At 38.6% G+C, this 18,219-nt stretch overlaps 1 protein-coding gene across 1 annotated transcript in view; it reads right to left on the bottom strand.

Moving 5' to 3' along the window:
* The window catches only part of LOC143291697 (nephrin-like), a 156,407-nt gene that overhangs the window by 116,941 nt on the left and 21,247 nt on the right, over positions 1-18,219 (bottom strand). The gene's annotated exons all lie outside the window — the stretch shown is intronic.

Below are 18,219 nucleotides of genomic sequence, written 5' to 3'. Positions count from 1 at the left end.
GGGAACAGAGAGAGAGACAGAGAGAGAGAGACAGAGTGAGAAAGAAGGGGGAACAGAGAGAGAGACAGAGAGAGACTGAATGAGAAAGAAGGGGGAACAGAGAGAGACAGAGAGAGAGAGAGAGACTGAGAAAGAAGGGGGGACAGAGAGAGACTGAGTGAGAAAGAAGGAGGAACAGAGAGAGACAGAGAGAGAGAGAGACAGAGTGAGAAAGAAGGGGGGACAGAGAGAGAGACAGAGAGAGACTGAGTGAGAAAGAAGGGGGAACAGAGAGAGACAGAGAGAGAGAGAGTGAGAAAGAAGGGGGGACAGAGAGAGACAGAGAGAGACTGAGTGAGAAAGAAGGGGGGGGCAGAGAGAGACAGAGAGAGAGAGAGAGACAGAGTGAGAAAGAAGGGGGAACAGAGAGAGACAGAGAGAGAGAAAGACAGAGTGAGAAAGAAGGGGGAACAGAGAGAGAGACAGAGAGAGAGAGACAGAGTGAGAAAGAAGGGGGAACAGAGAGAGAGACAGAGAGAGAGAAAGACAGAGTGAGAAAGAAGGGGGGGACAGAGAGAGAGACAGAGAGAGAGAGACAGAGTGAGAAAGAAGGGGGGACAGAGAGAGACAGAGTGAGAAAGGAGGAACAGAGAGAGACAGAGAAAGACTGAGTGAGAAAGAAGCGGGGGAACAGAGAGAGAGAGTAAGAAAGAAGGGGGGACAGAGAGAGACTGAGTGAGAAAGAAGGGGGGGTGGGGACAGAGAGAGACAGAGAAACGGAAACGGAATGGTTTATTCACATATAGGCCTCAGCCCCAAGTGAAGGGGTTAATATGAACATTATACAACTCAATAAGACAATATAAGCAAACAAGCATAAATGCAGATAACAAAACATAATTATGTTCATTTCACGAAGTGGCTATTTCTCTAAGTTTGAAAGCCTTATACAAAAACAAGAAAAAAATCACGAACGTCCTTACTGTTGCTTGACTTAATTTGAACAAAGAGGGATGTTTGAAATATTTTGCTTTCATAAACATTTCACGAGTATTTCCATAGCACTGGGCAACAAAGAACAAAATGTAATTATTTTTCTTGTGATTCGTTACATAGAGGGCAGACTAAATCATTCGTACTAGAAAATTTGTATCTTGAGCGATTCAGAGTTAGTTCTGACATTCCTAATCTAAATTTCGTTGTTATAAATTTCAAGTGCCTGTCCATATCTTGCAGTAGATAAGGTTTTAAATCATGTACACTACAGAAAGTTCTGTACATATCAAATCTCTCACTGGTATGAATATGATTATTCCAAGTCTGCCATCTACAATCAATTAGCCTTTGGCGGAAAACAGATATAAAACCATTAACACTTCCAACACCCTGTTCCATCCAAACAAAACCAAATCCATATTCAAACAAACACGAACCTTAGTTACCCAGTTTTTCTTTCCCTTGATATCTAAATCATACAATATTTCCGAAATACTATTATGTTACTTTTACACATATTTACCTTTAATTGAAGAGATGTTGTTGCACGCTGTAAACTATTTAATTGTGTTTGTAGCCTATAACTGTTTCTGAAATCAAAATGATATCGTCTGCTAACAAAAGAATAAACAATTCAAAAGCATCAAGTGGAAACACAGCACCATGCCTACCATTATTAATTACTTCTATTGCTAATTCGTTTATGAATAAAGAAAAAAGAACTGGGCTGCATGCATCACCTTGTTTAACCCCAGAAGTACATGTTATACTCGTATAATCTGTCAGTTTGGCACCACATCAGACTCTAGCTTTAACTACATCATACATACTTTTAATACACCTACACAGTTTTCCTTTTATACCATTTTTTATAAGAACTGGCCAAAGATTTCTATTTATGGAGTCAAAAGCTTTTTCAAAGTCTATAAATGCTACATACAATTTACGATCGTATGAAAATTGTTTTTGAACTAAGGCTAGCAAAGTAAACGTGGTCGACTGTTGAATATCCCAGCTTGACATTCACCTGTAATATTATTTTCTTCCACCCACTCATGTAATCTATTATTAATGATTATTCCGAATAACTTACTACTCAATCAATCAAAGAAATTCCTCTATAATTGTTTGGATTATTAATGTCGCCTTTCTTGAAAATAGGTTGAATAATAGATTCAGACCAGCTATCTGGAAATATACCATTATCGAAAAGTTTATTAAACATTTTAAAGAACTGCACAACCTGTTCGTTTGCATTCTTAAATAACTCGGCAATGATACCATCAGGACCAGCCGCCTTTCTGCATTTTAATTTTCTGAAAGCAAGTAATATTTCTTCTACAGAAATTGGACGATTGATATATCCTTCTAACTCAACATCAGGCGTGTCACAATTTTGAATATTACTAACATCTTTTTCTAACAAGGCTTGAAAATGATGAAACCACGTATCAACTGATATGTTATTACTTGGTTGTTTTCTCTTAAACGACACTCCTCTAACAGTATCCCAGAATTCTTTCTGATTATCAACTGTCATTACAAGTTTATCTAACAAAGATTTATTGTATTGTTTCTTCTTTCTCTTAAGTAAATACTTATATTCACGTCTAGCAATCACATATTCTATATTATCTTCAACCTTTAATGTACGACGACATCTTCGAAACAGTTTCTTTGTTTTCCTTTTTAAAAGTGCACATTCCTGATCAAACCAGTCATTCACTTTCTTATTACCATTGAAGGACACATGTTTCTTCATACATTCTGCACTCTCTCTAATACAGTCACTGAATTTTCTTATAGCTTCATTTACTGATATCAATTAGATTAATTGCTAAGTCTATTTTCATACGCATATCTTCATTACATAACGTGGTGGTATATAGATCAATATATTCTTCATTCCATACTATTCTATCTGTAGCATAATGCTTTTCTTGTATATTGACATCATACAGGTTATCATTTGGAAAAAGAACTCGCATTGTCACTGGTAAATGGTCAGAGTCAATACGTTCAGTGACAGATAATTCACATGAATCATATAACATTGTAAATAGTTCATTTGAGAAAATAAAGTAATCAATAACAGTGCTTCCAGAGTCATATATATATATATGTATAGCAACCTTCAAGGTCACCTTCACACATTCCATTTAAAATGTTCAAATCTAAAGCAGTACACATATTCAATAATAATTTCCCATAATTATTCAGATTATGATCATTGGAACAACGAGTTGCATTAAAAGATTGGCTTCTGTGTTGTACATCAAAAATATCTTTTACGAAACAATCCTGACAGATGTCTGAAGTTCTGTTATTTAGATCACCATTTAGAATAACATAAACGTCTTTCTCTAACAGTAAATCGGTCAGTCTTCTAGCACACTAATTCCATTGTCAATATCAAAATGACCATAAAAGGAGAGCCTTCAGGTGGTATGTATGAACAAATATAGAGAATATCTTTATTAAGTCCAAATAGTTGTTTATCAATCAAAAATATACAAACATTTGTGTATTTCGTGTCAATATGTTTTAAACAAGAAAGAAATTCGTTTCTTACCAAACAAAGTAATCCACCTGATCGTCTCCCTTGAGACAGAGAGAGAAAGTGAAGGGGGGACAGAGAGAGTCAGAGACGGCGAGATAGAAAGAGATTGAGACAAGACAGAGAGACAGAAAGACAGAGAGACAGACTGACAGAAACCGGGACTGACGATCGGAGAACCAGGAAGAGAACAAACAAAAATCACCTGCCTTCAACAGAACACCAGAGCCAATAGATTATTCGAAAGAATACAAACGAACCTCACGATGCAATGACATCGACCTGGTGAGAAACGATAGCCAAGAAAAGACGTCAACACCCATCCTTCTTTCCATCACGGCTTTCAGATGCAAAAAATCTAACTATGTAATATGGGCTTCGATGTCAAAGAAGCCTATTGAAAAACGTTTTCATTTGTTATTGAGTAAATGACAGAAAAGAAAAAAAAAAAGAAAAGGAAAAAAAGAAAAGAAAAGACAAAAACACCAAATATAATCACCACCACCACCACCAACAACAAAAAACAACACAAAGTCTCTGTGTTTGCAAGGCGTGTCTCCAAATGTAAAGGTCAACATAGGATGTGCGCTTTGTTAGACACAGGTAAGACTGGAGAAATTGAGGACGATGATGGTGATGATTATAATGAGAGACAGAGAGACAGAGACAGACAGACAGACAGACAGACAGAGAGAGACTCAGATCTTGATAGTTCCAGGCCTTGGAAGTGACAAAAAGACAGACATAGGTAGAGACAGACAAAGACACAGACAGAGGGTCACAGAGAACGAAACAGAGGAGGAGGAAATCTCGAACTTGGTGTCTTGTTGAAGGTAAAGGATAAGCTGCAAGCTTCTTTTCACCTTGCCTTCAGAAAAAAGCACTGAAAACAAAACAAAATGATGAAGAAGTAGAAGAAGATGCAGGAAAGATGAGGAAAACAGAAAGAAAGAAGAAAAGGGAGAGAGAGAGAGAGAGAGAGAGAGAGAGAGAGAGAGAGAGATTCAGATTCAGATTATTTATTCATTAATAGGCCTAGGCCCCTTATGAAGGGGTAAGTGACAATATAAGTAATAACAAACAAAATGAAAATATATAACCAACCATAATAAGTACACATATTACATTAACGCAGCAATGAAGTACAGCATCTTAAGATGTCACGATATCCCGAAATTTAAATGCCTGGTGTAAAAACAGTGCCAGATTCCATATATCAGCATGTCTCGTGGATGACAATAATAAACTCAGTTTGAATAAACATGGCTGTCGATAGTACTTAGGTGGTATATATTTTTCTCTAATTCTACAAAGAGCTGGACAACGAAAAACAAAATGTACCTCGTCTTCTTTGTCTTCTTTACATAGTGGGCAAATTAAATCATTGTCAGTAAAATCTCTGTATCTATAGTAATGTGTAGCTAAGTCTGACACGCCTAACCTAAATCTTGTTGTTACATACTTCAAATACATGTCCATGTTACATACCAAGTACTGTTTAACATCATGCGTATGTCCAAAAGTTCTATAGAAGCTAAATCTTTCACTGTTTTGAATATGGTAATTCCAGTCCTGCCATCTACAATCAATCAAGCGTTGCCGGAAAAGTCTTACAAACTGATTTATACTACCAACACCCTGATTCAACCATACATCACCAAATCCATATCTAAATAAACAAATACGTACATCTGTGACCCAATTTCTCTTTCCCCTAATATCTAACTCATACAACATTTTGTAAGCTCTATAAGGTATTCTGTAATCTTCCATTTGTAACAACTTAAGCCAATAACGTATACACTGTATAGCAGAGTTAATATATATCGGATGTCTATTTGTTTCACCATAAACAAGATCATTAGGTGTACGCAGATCTACGCCTAGAAATTTCTTCAACGCAAACAAGTGCACAGATTCACATTCCAACGCGGCTTTATGCAGACCCCATAATTCAGAACCATATTGCATGACGGGTTGTACCTGAGCATCAAAAATTTTCAAAAACAATTGTAGAGAAGTGTTATTTAACGAAGATAATCTTTTTATAACACACAATAAGACATTTTTGGCCCTGCTAGCAAGATCTTTACAAACAGAAACAAAGCTCAAACGTGTAGTAAAATTTATCCCCAAATATTTATAAACATTGACAACAGGCATTGTAATGCTATCATAAAACCATCTTTCCCGTGAACCTAAATATCCCCCCTTTCTAAATACAATGATATTACTCTTACACATGTTGACTTTCAGTTGAAGGGAACTTGCTGCACGTTGTAAGTTATTCAGCTGAGTCTGTAGACCAACAATAGTTTCTGACAAAAGTACAACGTCATCTGCTAATAACAAGATAAATAATTCAAATGCATCAAAAGAAAAAGTGGCACCATGTCTTCCGTTATTAATAACATCAATGGCCAGTTCATTTATGAAAAGGGAGAACAACACTGGACTGCACACATCATCTTGTTTTACTCCAGCTGTACAGGCTATATAATCTGTCAACTGTGCACCACATCTAACTCTACATTTTACGGTATCATAAATACTCCGAATACACTTATACAATTTACCTCTTATACCATTTTTCAACAGTATTGGCCATAGCAGATGTCTGTTTATGGAGTCGAAGGCTTTCTCGAAATCAATGAAGGCTACATAAAGTTTACGATTATTAGAAAATTGCTTTTGTACCAGTGCCAAAAGAGCAAACATATGATCTATTGTTGAATATCCTTTCTTAAAGCCAGCTTGGTGGTCTCCGGTAATGTCATTTTCTTGTACCCATTCTTGTATTCTATTATTTAATATTGTACTAAACATTTTGCTACTTATATCACTAAGACAAATGCCCCTATAGTTATTTGGATTGTTGACATCTCCTTTCTTTAAAAGAGGTAAAATAACTGATTCTGTCCAGCTTTGAGGAAAGACACCCTTGTCAAATAGTGTATTAAATAATTTAACAAAAAACTGTATAACATGGTCATTTGAATTCTTATACATTTCACCAATAATACTATCCGGCCCAGCAGCTTTACGATTTTTCAGTTTCCTCATTGAATATAATACTTCCTCTCTAGAAATTGGACGGTTCATATAGTCATTAGACTCAACATACTGAACATCCCCATTTACATTACCACTAGCTGTATCTTTTTCTAACAATGATTTAAAGTGATGAAACCATGTGTCGATACTGATGTCATTTCTTGGTTGTTTTCTTTTAAATGAGGTTTTGTGAACAGCTTCCCAGAACTCTTTCTGGTTCTGTATAGATGTGACAAGTTGATCTAACAATGCATCGTTAAACTGTTTCTTTTTTCTTTTCAACATTTTTTTGTATTCACGTTTGACCTGATTATATTCATGGCAAACATTCCCATCCAAAGAACGTCTGCATTTCGCTAATAGTCTTCTTACTTTTCTTTTTTCAATCTTACACTCTTGATCGAACCAATCATCAAACTTTCTGTTATTACCAATATAGATACGTTTCTTCATGCAGTCAGCACATTCTCTCATACATTCATTAAACTTAACAAGAGCTTCGTTAACATCAACATCAATTAAATCTATCACCTTATCAATTTCAGTACTTATTCCTTCTGTGCGTAGAAGATCATTAAATATATGAGCATTGTTATCATTCCATACAAACTTCTCCAAAATTTGATGACTACATACTGTATCACATATATTTTCATTTGGAAAAGTAACACTTGCAGTAACAGGCATATGATCAGAATCTATCCGTTCGCAAACATTCAGCATACATGCATCACACACAATGGAAAAAAGCTCGTTAGTAGTATAAGGGATGGGGGTTCTATATGTGCCCATTTAAGCGTCCATAAGGTCCAACAACGCCTTAAACCATAAAAAAAAAAAAAAACCCGCGCAATCGGGGTTTTTCGGTTTAAAAAGGTGTATGGAGAGCCAAATCACTAGATAAAAAAATGATGGTTAAATATGTGTATGGAGGGGAGCCAAATGGTCATGGGGGTTCTATATGTAACGATTTAAGCGTCCATAAGGCCCAACAACGCCTTAAACCATAAAAAAAAACCCCGTGCAATCGGCTTAAAAAGGTGTATGGAGAGCCAAATCACTAGAAAAAAAAATGATGGTTAAATATGTGTATGGAGAGCCAAATGGTCATGGGGTTCTATATGGAACGATTTAAGCGTCCATAAGGCCCAACAACCATAAAAACGAAAACGGCTTAAAAAGGTGTATGGAGAGCGAAACGATCCCCGCGTGCGCGTGTGTGTGTGTGTGCTGGCAAGCTAGCGACCGCTCGGCTTGTGTGGGACGGGATCAATAGCTAAGAGTGTGGTCGCGCGCAGATCTTCCCGCCCGTTTGACCTAGTTAGCTTTTTGGATGGTTTACCATCTTGAATATCAAATAGATTTTTCTTTAACAACTGAGTTTTTTGTTTCGATTTTATGTCTGTTTTCATTGCATTGAATTTTTCAACTTCAGCCAGAATGAGACTAAATTCTTCATCGCTTATTTTATCATCTTCTAATGCTTTTGAAATAAGATCATTTATAGTGTTCAGTTTTGACTCGGCCAACACGCGAATCTCGTTGTGCTTCATAGCTTGTGACATTAATTTTTTATGAATAAATTTACAAGTTAAACCAACCACACCAAGGAGACCAGCTCCCACTTCTATTCCAATAGCTACGGGAGCAGCGGCGACACTCAACAGTAATCCAACACCCGATGCCCCAAGGGCGATACTACGAGTCGTCAGCGTTGTATCCACGGCTGTAGCGATATTTACACCGCGTTTATATTTTTTATAAAATAAAGTTCTTTCATCACACTCTTTTTCGAGGTTGTTTTTTATATTCGATATCTCTCGTAGGCGAAACTCCATTATTCTATAGTAATCATTTTTTTAAATGATGGTAACAGGATGAGGAGAGTAGCGCAGTCTTTTAAGCTGAAGAGGTCCGATGTGAATAAAGTCGAGAGATATTTTATCTAATGATGGACGTTTGATGACACCTTCGAGCGAGAATTCTATAGAGGGATCGGGTTGATCAGATGGGTCAACCACTGGAATTTTGATAGTAATTCTCAAGAGTTTATTTTTAAGATTTCCAGGCCATTTTATCTGCAACCCTTTTAAAACTTCTACAAAATTATCTGGCACCCCACTAAGGAGTATATCTAAAACGATAGTTGACCCCTGAATAGGCGGCTTAAAATCAAACTCTTTAATTAACCGCAGTGTACCAGTCTTTTTACCTTTCATACCAATAACATATCCAAAGTCGTCGCTGTTAACGACGATTAGATCTTTACGCGTATGATAGGAAGCCAACAGTTTACCACTATTTTGTATTTTTTGTAGAGCGTGATTTCTTCCAATACTAACATAGGGTTGTTTTATTTCAAAATCTAAATCCCAGTTATCCACCGGATAAGGTACCCACGTATCATCGTCGGAAAGAACAAGATGATGTGGTTTGTTCACAACAACACCGTCAACGTTCACGTCTGCAAGTTCGCTGAATTTGTTGACACCACCATTACTCGTTATTTCTTTTCTTTTGTACGTTCCTTCAGAAAGTTGGAAGGCGTACAACTGATTTTCTTTTCCCGACACATCAAATCCGTCTGTATCTCCGAGATCAACCAAACCGAGCGTAGTGCAGGGTTTGATATGTGTTCCTGGCCCTCCAGGATCAACCATTTCTAATATTTATAGTATATTCTAAATATTCAAATTGATGCAACGTAGTCTTCTAAAGGAAATATTTTGAGGAGGACGGAGGAAGAGCCAAAAACTCACTGCGTTCTGTTTTGTGGCAATACCTTCAAGCGAGAATTCTATATGACTACCCCAAGGTATAGTATCATAGTGCATACCATCATCTTGTTTTTCAATGGTGATTCTCAGGGGTTGATTTGCAAGATTTTTGGGCCATTTAATGTAAAACCCTTTAAAAACTTCTACAAAATCATCAGGCTCTTCACCGAGAATTACATCATAAATAATACGGAAACTGAAGCCCCGCAAACTATTTAGCTCATCATAAAAATCTATTCTTAATGTAGATTGAACCTTCGAGCGTTTCTTAATCACATAACACCTCTTCTGGTATATTACTAAATCTACATCAAACGCTCTTAAATCAGCGAACATCCAGCCACTGTTTTTTATTCTATAATTATTTTCTTCTTCTTTGGTAATGTAAGGTGATTCAATTTTAAAATCTATTATCCAGTTGTCGAGGGGTTTTAGCTGCCATGTACCGTTTAAACGAACAAGTTGATAGGGCTCATCATTGACAACATCATCCTCACTCACGATATCACCAATTTTTACTTCTTTTCTTTTGTACGTTCCTTCAGAAAGCTGGAAGGCGTACAACTGATTTTCTTTTCCCGACACATCAAATCCCTCTGTATCTCCGAGATCAACTAAACTGAGCGTAGTGCAGGGTTCAATCATATCTTATATGTAATGTAATATTTAAATAATCAATAGAAACGGGATTATGATTTTCATCTACTATAGAAAGTGTTAAACGTGGTAAATCTCCGTGAGAAAGTCTTTTGTATTGGGGTGATGTCGACGTGGTTGTTCGACCACCCCCGCATCTTTCATTTTCTACTGGGATTGATTGTAACAACGTAGAAGGCAATCCGTTATAGAAATTATCGGTGGTACTAATTTGAGAGAGGTGAATGTAAAGTGCTTTATGTATCGCGAGCCGCGGATGCCTGTTTCCTATGACCATTATTCCCGGCGCGATGAGTTTTTTTGGGAACCCCAGAGTATGTGCAAGACGCTCAGAAAGTTCAATCGATTTGGTGCTCTTTATTCTCAGATAGCCACTCGGAGCGTGCAAGTCTAACTCTGCACCGTGGGGGGTGAACACTTCTTTATTCAATTCACACACATTATAATAACCATCTGGGATTATTATCTTACGATCGGTAGTAAAGAAATTGTTTCTGAGCTCATCACTGATATTTTTCCAGTTGGGATAATAAGTTATTTCACGCAGCGCGATTTCTAGTCTTCCACTTTGATTAGGTATGCACCGCGGTAATTCGTCTTTTTGAATATCGGTTGTTATTATATACATAGCTATGAATAAGAAAATTTACAGCTTCAACAAGGACGCGTCCTATACAACCGGGTATAAAGAAAAAAGAATAAGTTGTACGAAAATGATCTACGTGAACAGCGAATATTCTTTTACCGCCAAGTTTCCCGATGTTTTTCAGTCTCATGTGAACCCCACTATGACTGGGGATATTCGCGCGATGAATGCAGCCTGGCTTGCGTGGAGAAACAACCCGATAGTGTGGTGGCAGAATCAAATCAATTTTGTGGTATGGTGCGCGACCGCCGGGTGTGGAGTAACGGAAGAACATTTTCAAGCTTCTGATCCGTTTATTCGAGCCGTGTATAGGTTTCATTTTTACTATCAGATTCGGAGGTTATTGAACGAGTTAAAAATCCCGCTACCCACCGACCAAGCATTTAACATGTATAATAATCCGTTTGATAAAGCAGTTTATCAGCGTTTGTGTGCCGAATTTGGGCAGAGGGATTGGAGACAGAAAATAGAAAAGCATGGCTTTGGTTTGGGAGAATTTATTCAGGCTGAGACCCCCGGTGGGGCTGCACGACAGGCAATGAGAAACAGAGGTCCTGTGTTCTTTAGCCCCCACGATAAAATCAGACATACGGTGGACATCACCCGGGCTTAGACAACATTTATTCCTGATAAGGGGTTGGGTTTTACACATGCGGGGATAGTTCGTCTCAACGATAGCATTCGCACTTATGTGTGGGCTCTAATAGGGTCACAAGCGCAAACGGGCACGAGTATAACAACAAAAGGAACTGGATTTGATGCGCAAAAACAATTTTTAGCCAATGTTGAAGATGCGATTAATGCCCCCGAAAACCTACAAACGGCGATAAAAAAATACCAGGACGTTCTCCAGTACGCGAGATCCGAAGTAAACTTTGCATTTGGTGTTGGCCTTTATATGGCCCCATCTGATATGGCATTGAGGGTTGGTACACGCATTAATTATAACAATAAAATTGTCATTGCGACAGAAGAACAGAATATTGGTGTTAATGATGGATTAAACGAACCACCTACCCAGAGTGTTTCACCCCAGAGTGTTCCACCTACCCAAAGTGTTCCACCTACCCAAAGTGTTCCACCAAATGCATACTATTTTGTTGCCCCATCAGGAAAAGCTCTTCAATGGTCTAGAGGTCACTGGGCTCTTGTGCCACCTTCTGATGCAGACTTGGCAATGCTTGATGCGAGTAATACGGTGCTCGATTATAAATCACACAAGCCTTTGACAACACCGAGGACAGGAGCGGGTGAAACGAGAGTTTTGTTAGGCATTCGCGGGTGGTGCACTCTTACCTATAGAAATAAAAAATTAATACAAACATCTCGACCAGGATTTGCAATAGCTACCGGTGCTGGTAATAGACCCTTTCTGTATGGTGCAGGTTCTTCGGATAACAAATTTAAACTCAAACCAGCGAAAGTATCGTACGAAGAAGAGCCAACAACTCACAAAGACTATAAAGTCGCTCTTACTTTAGGATTGATAGGTCTAGGTGGTATTCACTTTCTCTTCTTTAAATAATCAAACAGGAGGAGGCCAGCACCGAGCACGAGTGCCCACACGTTGTTGGCTGACCACCCAACCGCTTTACCCAACGTGCTTAATAACCACGAAACAATAGCCCCAATGACTCCTGGGAGGGCATCAATCGCCTTTAAACCTAATTTTTTAAGTAATTCTCCCAAATCTTTAAGTCTTTTTCTTATCCAGTTGTCATCTTTTTTACCCGGCGCCCGTGGAGTGCCCCCTCCACCCGTGACGGCCAAAACGATAGTGCTGATAATCATACCAAAGGCAGTAAGAATGGAAACGATAGTAATGCCTTGTTCTCTAAAAAGCGTTCGAATACGTTCTGCTAGTGTTGTGTCCTCCTCAAGAATTCTGTGTATCGTTTCACGCATTCTGCTGATTTGAGATCGCAGTGCTTCTTTGTGTATTGATATCGCTTCTAGTCGTGCAGCACGCTCGATGTTTAGATCTTCTAATTGTAAACGCAAGGGTTTGATTTCGCTTTCATCTTTATCAGCTAGTTCCGCAGACCGAATTCTTATTTTTAAAGTTGACCTTTCTTCATCCAGGTGAGGGAGTTTTGAGAGGTTGTCAGAAAGATTACCACGCTGTCTTTGCATGGCTTTGTCTAAACCTTTGAATTCACGAATATAACCACCCAGTTCATTGGTGCCATCCAGATCCAGGGGAGGATCATCTATAGTTTTAAGTACTTCATCGATTGTATTTGGTGAGAAATCATCCATCTCAATTTCTTCGCCCAGTTTGGCTTCAACCTTTTGGAGAGCCGCGACCGTTTGGGGTTTTAAGTTTTTCCTCCTCCAGTCTACAAAACCAAGTTCCTCGCGAATAATATTTGCTCCACCAGGTTTTCCCGCTAGTGTTGAAAGTGCTAGGGGTTTTCTCGTGCGGATGTTAATGATATTAAAATCTGGATTATTTTTTAATCGTAGTGTACCTCTACTATCAAGTTCAAAATTGGCATAATTTCGCCCAACATCGGGCTCTTGTCCAAATGCACCATAGTAATCATCAACCGCGCTCTTTAATAATTCTGTTTGCAAGAAACCAGATTCTATTATTGACTCACCACCTTCTGCGAACCCTTCCGCCATCTCACCACCTTCCGCCATATTAAACTTATAATATAAAGTTATATCATTATATCTATATAAAACAAAAAATGAGTGGAAGAAAGCTTAATCCAATGAGAAGTTTGCGGGAGCCGCGGGGGATAAAGGGCGTGCGGCAGACTGTCGTGATTACTAACAATCCATCAACTATCGATCAGAATCAACAACTTCTTGTACGCTTTCCTAATTTAGGTGTTGACGATGTGATCGTTCCGGGGAGTGTTCGACTAGCATTCAAAATTTCTTTGACTTCTACAACAGATGTGAACAGAACACTCGTTGATAATATTGGTAGAGCCATAGTACATAAAACAACCATTCGCATTTCCGGTAATGAAATCATGAGCGTTGAAGATAGTGATGTATTTTATACTTATGGAGATCTTTGGCGAACTCGACAAGAACGAAGAAACGCCGTTTATCAAGGTATTGACTTAAGTACACACCGCAATGTGACACGATTGCGTATTAACACGGATAATAAAGATAACACTATCGCTAGAGATGTCGCCATTGCGGAGGCTTATGATAATCGATTTTGTGTTCCGCTTGATTTCGAATTGCTAGAATCTCATGCACCATTTTATCAGAGTGCTCTCGGCGATCGCCTGGAGTATGAACTTACCTTTAACGCTTATAACAAGGTTATCCGCAGCACAGACCCGGATGTATCCTATACGATAGAAGGGATTAGTCTCGAGTTTGAGAAAGTCACACAACCCGAACTTGCGAGACAGATAGCCGGTTATTATTCGGGTAGGCTCGCTATTTTATATGATAGAATACTACGACATCGTAAAATTCCTCTGGACAAATCTGACACACTCTGGAATATTAATCTCAACGTGCCGGCAAAAAGTATGAAGGGGGTACTGCTGTTGTTTGATAAGTATTACAATCCTAAGATCAATAAGGTTGAAGTGACGATCGAAGGTGTGCCCAATCAACTGTTTAGTCAAGGTATGCGTTCCTATCAACAATGGGATGAAATCAGAAAGTTTTTCGGAACGCAAAAACGCGACCCCGAAGTAGACAAAGTGGTAAAAGATTTAGAACTAGCGGATGTCACAATCGGTGAATATTTCACGAATAATTATGCTCTTTGGTTGGATATGCGCACCACAGATGATAATTCTCTTCACGGGAGTGGACGTCGTATCGAAAATGCGTCTGAAGGCATTACGATTCAGATTCAGAAAAAAGCTGAAACGGCAGAACCGCTAAATGCGTATGTATTTGTAATTATGGATGGACAATTAAATATAGAAGATGGAAGATTTGTCGAGGCTGTTTACTAAAGAAGCACATTCCGCAATTATTTGCGGGGCAAATTGGGTGCGGTAAGACCGAATTTATTTTAGATTTATTACAAACGACATATCGTGGTGTGTTCGAGAATATTGTAATTCTATGCCCTACTCTCGAATATAATAAAGCCTATCGATCCCGAGTGTGGGTAAGAAAGGACCGCGGGGTATACACCGTTAATCCCGGTGATAAACTTCACGAATGGCTTGGGCTGTTTTTTGAAATATTTGCCGGGGAGCCAACGTTGTACATCATCGATGACTGTAGTGACTTAAAGGCTCTTACTCAAAAGAAGCAAATGTTGAGTAAACTCGCATTTTCTGGAAGACACGCGAAACAGTCTGTGTGGGTGTTGACTCAGAAATACAACTCGGTTCTTACTGACCTTCGCGAACAAACAAAATGGGTGGCTTTATTTCACTGTAAGGATAGGGACTCGTTTGATGAGTGTTTAAGAGAAAACGATGTCATTCCAACACAAAATGAACGTAAAGAGGTTAGGAAATCATTGGCAAATACCAAACACTCCAAGTTGATATTAAAAACTGATCAACCAGTTGCATATAAAATTTGCTAGTTTAACAATGCTTAACAATTTCTTAACACTGCTTAACAGTTCCTTAGCACTGGTTAGCAATTTCTTAACACTTTTAGTCGTTGGATTTGTAGTTTTTCATTATTTTAAACTTAAAAGGAGGTATATAGAATATAAGAAGAAGATGGACCAATTACTATCCGAGGATCCCAAACGCGACAGGCTTATGGCGGTGGTCTCAGCCGGTGGAGCAAAAGAATATTTAGGGAAAGAGTTTAGTGTTGATAAAATCGAAGCAATGAAAGATCCGGATATAGACATAGAGATATGAAGCGAGTTTAGGATCGATGATTACAAAATCACTCGGTAATACAATTATACAACTGTATACCAGAGCAGTTTGTATGTATCTCCCAATTGATGACCAAACAAAATTAAATAGTGATCTCGAGCAAGATCCATTCCTGGGACATGTGCTTAACAGCTTTACTTGCGAACTATATCACAGATTTGGCATGTTCTTAGCTCCGCTCACCACAGCTGTAACTACTGTTAAACATTGTCAATTTAATAAATATAATGGAGGAAGTAACAAAACCAAAGAATCAGAAGAAAGTTGAAGCGGGTCGAAAAGGTGCTGCTGCTAGAAAAGCAAAACATGAAGAACTTCTCGAAAAACTTCGAAAAGCGAAAGAACAACAACAACAACAAGAACAACAACAACAAGAAGAAGAACCATCATCGAGGGGACCAGATCACGTTTTTATCAATCCCTTGTACATTGCTGCTATGATGATAATAGGTTGTGGTGTTTACATATATTTTAATCGGTCGAAAAAACTAGTACAACCACCACCACCACCTGTGGTAACAAAACCCAACCCATTTATTATGTTTTGAACATTAATTTGAACACTATTTATAAACAATGGCAACACCAAATATAAACGGTAAAGAAATTGCAAACACTGTATACCACGCGGTTGTGGTCAGCGCATTGGCCGCTGGTTACTCGAGATTGACAAAATTAATATTTACGAAAGCCCCGACACCTAGACTGGCTTTCAACCTCGAAGATATCGGGATGGTCACTTTGGATATAGCCCTCGCTATGGCTACGAAGGATATGTTGGAAAAACAAGGTATTCTCCCACATGATATTTTGAAGTAATAATAATATCATCATTATAGTATGGCATCAGTAGCGTTACTCGTTGGTGGGGCAATAGTAAACGCTTTAGCATTTACCGGAAGTAATTTTTTATTTAGTAAACTGGGGTCTTCAGACGCGTTAGAAGAACAGAACGACACAACAAAGCGCAAGAACAACTTCAGGCAGCGACCGCAGAATGGCAGAAAGAGAGGATTCAACGTTTAGATTATATAAATGAAAAACTAAGACAACAACAACATGCTGTGAACACGTTTAAGGATGTGGATATGGCTATGCAAGAATATTATAAAGTGATGGGGGAGTCACTACCCCCTCTTTCTCATAAACCCCAACTTTCAGATTTTTATACACCCTCAGAGGGACAAAAAGATCGAGAATATGTATTTATTATCATGACCATGACCATGGTCATTTTTGGTTTTGCGATTTCAAAATATTAAACATTTACTTTCTTAAATAAAATGGAAAAGATCTATTACAGCCCAAGCGGTTATTGGAAGGGTTATTCGGCGATTAAAAAACTCGCGAAAGCAGCCAAGGTGTCTGAGGATGAGGCTAGAAAATGGTTACAAAAACAAGCTATATGGCAAATTTATCTACCCCCTCCAAAGTATATTCCGAGAGCAAAATTTGATATTACTGTCCCAAATGAGGTTCATCAGGCTGACCTTTTACTTTTACCCTATGACAGAATCGGGCGTAAGACGTATAAGTATGCGCTGACTGTCGTTGATGTTGCGAGTCGATATAAAGAAGCCGAACCCCTAACAACGAAAGACAGTGTCGAAGTGGCGGCCACTTTTTTACGTATTTACGACCGTAGCCCATTGAAGTTGCCCAAACTTCTTCAGGTAGATCCTGGCCGAGAGTTTATGGGTGCTGTGAACAAAATTTAAAAAAAAGTAAGGCGTGGAAAGACACACAGAAGCCAGGCTATTGTAGAAAGATTTAATCGTACGCTGGCAGAACGATTGTTTAGTCATCAATATGTGGCTGAAATGAAATCGCCGAATCGATCAACAGAATGGGTCACTAGATTACCGGCTGTTGTGGTTGCATTGAATAATGAGGTGATGAGACTTATAGGTAAGAAACCGTCAGTCGCAATAAAGGCCAAATCGGTAGAAGCCGAATCCTCTGCACCGACTAAAGATGATAAAGGAGAGTTACCGCATGATGCGCAAGTTCGGTACTTGTATGAGCCCGGTGAGCTCGAGGGTGGAGCTCGCAAACGAGCAACGGATCCCGTTTGGTCTCTTAAAGTTTATAATATTAAGCGTATGATGCCCGGCGATCCTATTCTTTATTATTTACAAAATGGCCCATCCAGAGGGTTTGTACACGAAGAGCTTATGGTTGTTCCTCACGATACAGAAATACCATAGTGCCCATAGGCGTAAGATGTAATACCATCATCTAGCCAATAGCGTTTGGAATCGTACAGTGAGAGTGATGTCTTCATTTGCTTGATCGTGTACATCTTGTGCTTATACGATCTGAACGTTCTCATACAATTAGTAAATTGAACAGATCGATCAATACACTCCTTATACATATCGGGTTCAATTTCATCCTTCACCACACATTTTTTTTATGCCCTTGGCTTTCTTGATAACTGATCCATCATCCGCTACAACCGAATACATCTTCCAGCGCAAGCCGCAGAATTGTCGGATCGGTTTACATCCGAGCTCACTTTTCATGTATCCTGGCACTTTCTCTATCGATTTATCGTACAATCGATGATCTTTTGGAAAATTACTGCGGTCATGTACATTATCATCCATACCAGCGATAAAATCCTCACATTCTACGTGGAGAATGAATGAATCGGTATCAGTATATAACAACCTGCATCCATATTTTTTCTTGTAGTGGTTGTAATACAAA

This window comes from Babylonia areolata, chromosome 17, assembly GCF_041734735.1.
Source record: "Babylonia areolata isolate BAREFJ2019XMU chromosome 17, ASM4173473v1, whole genome shotgun sequence".
NCBI lineage: Eukaryota > Metazoa > Mollusca > Gastropoda > Neogastropoda > Buccinidae > Babylonia > Babylonia areolata.
The sequence above is the reverse complement of the archived record's forward strand: the minus strand, read 5'-3'. Positions and strand labels throughout refer to the sequence as shown.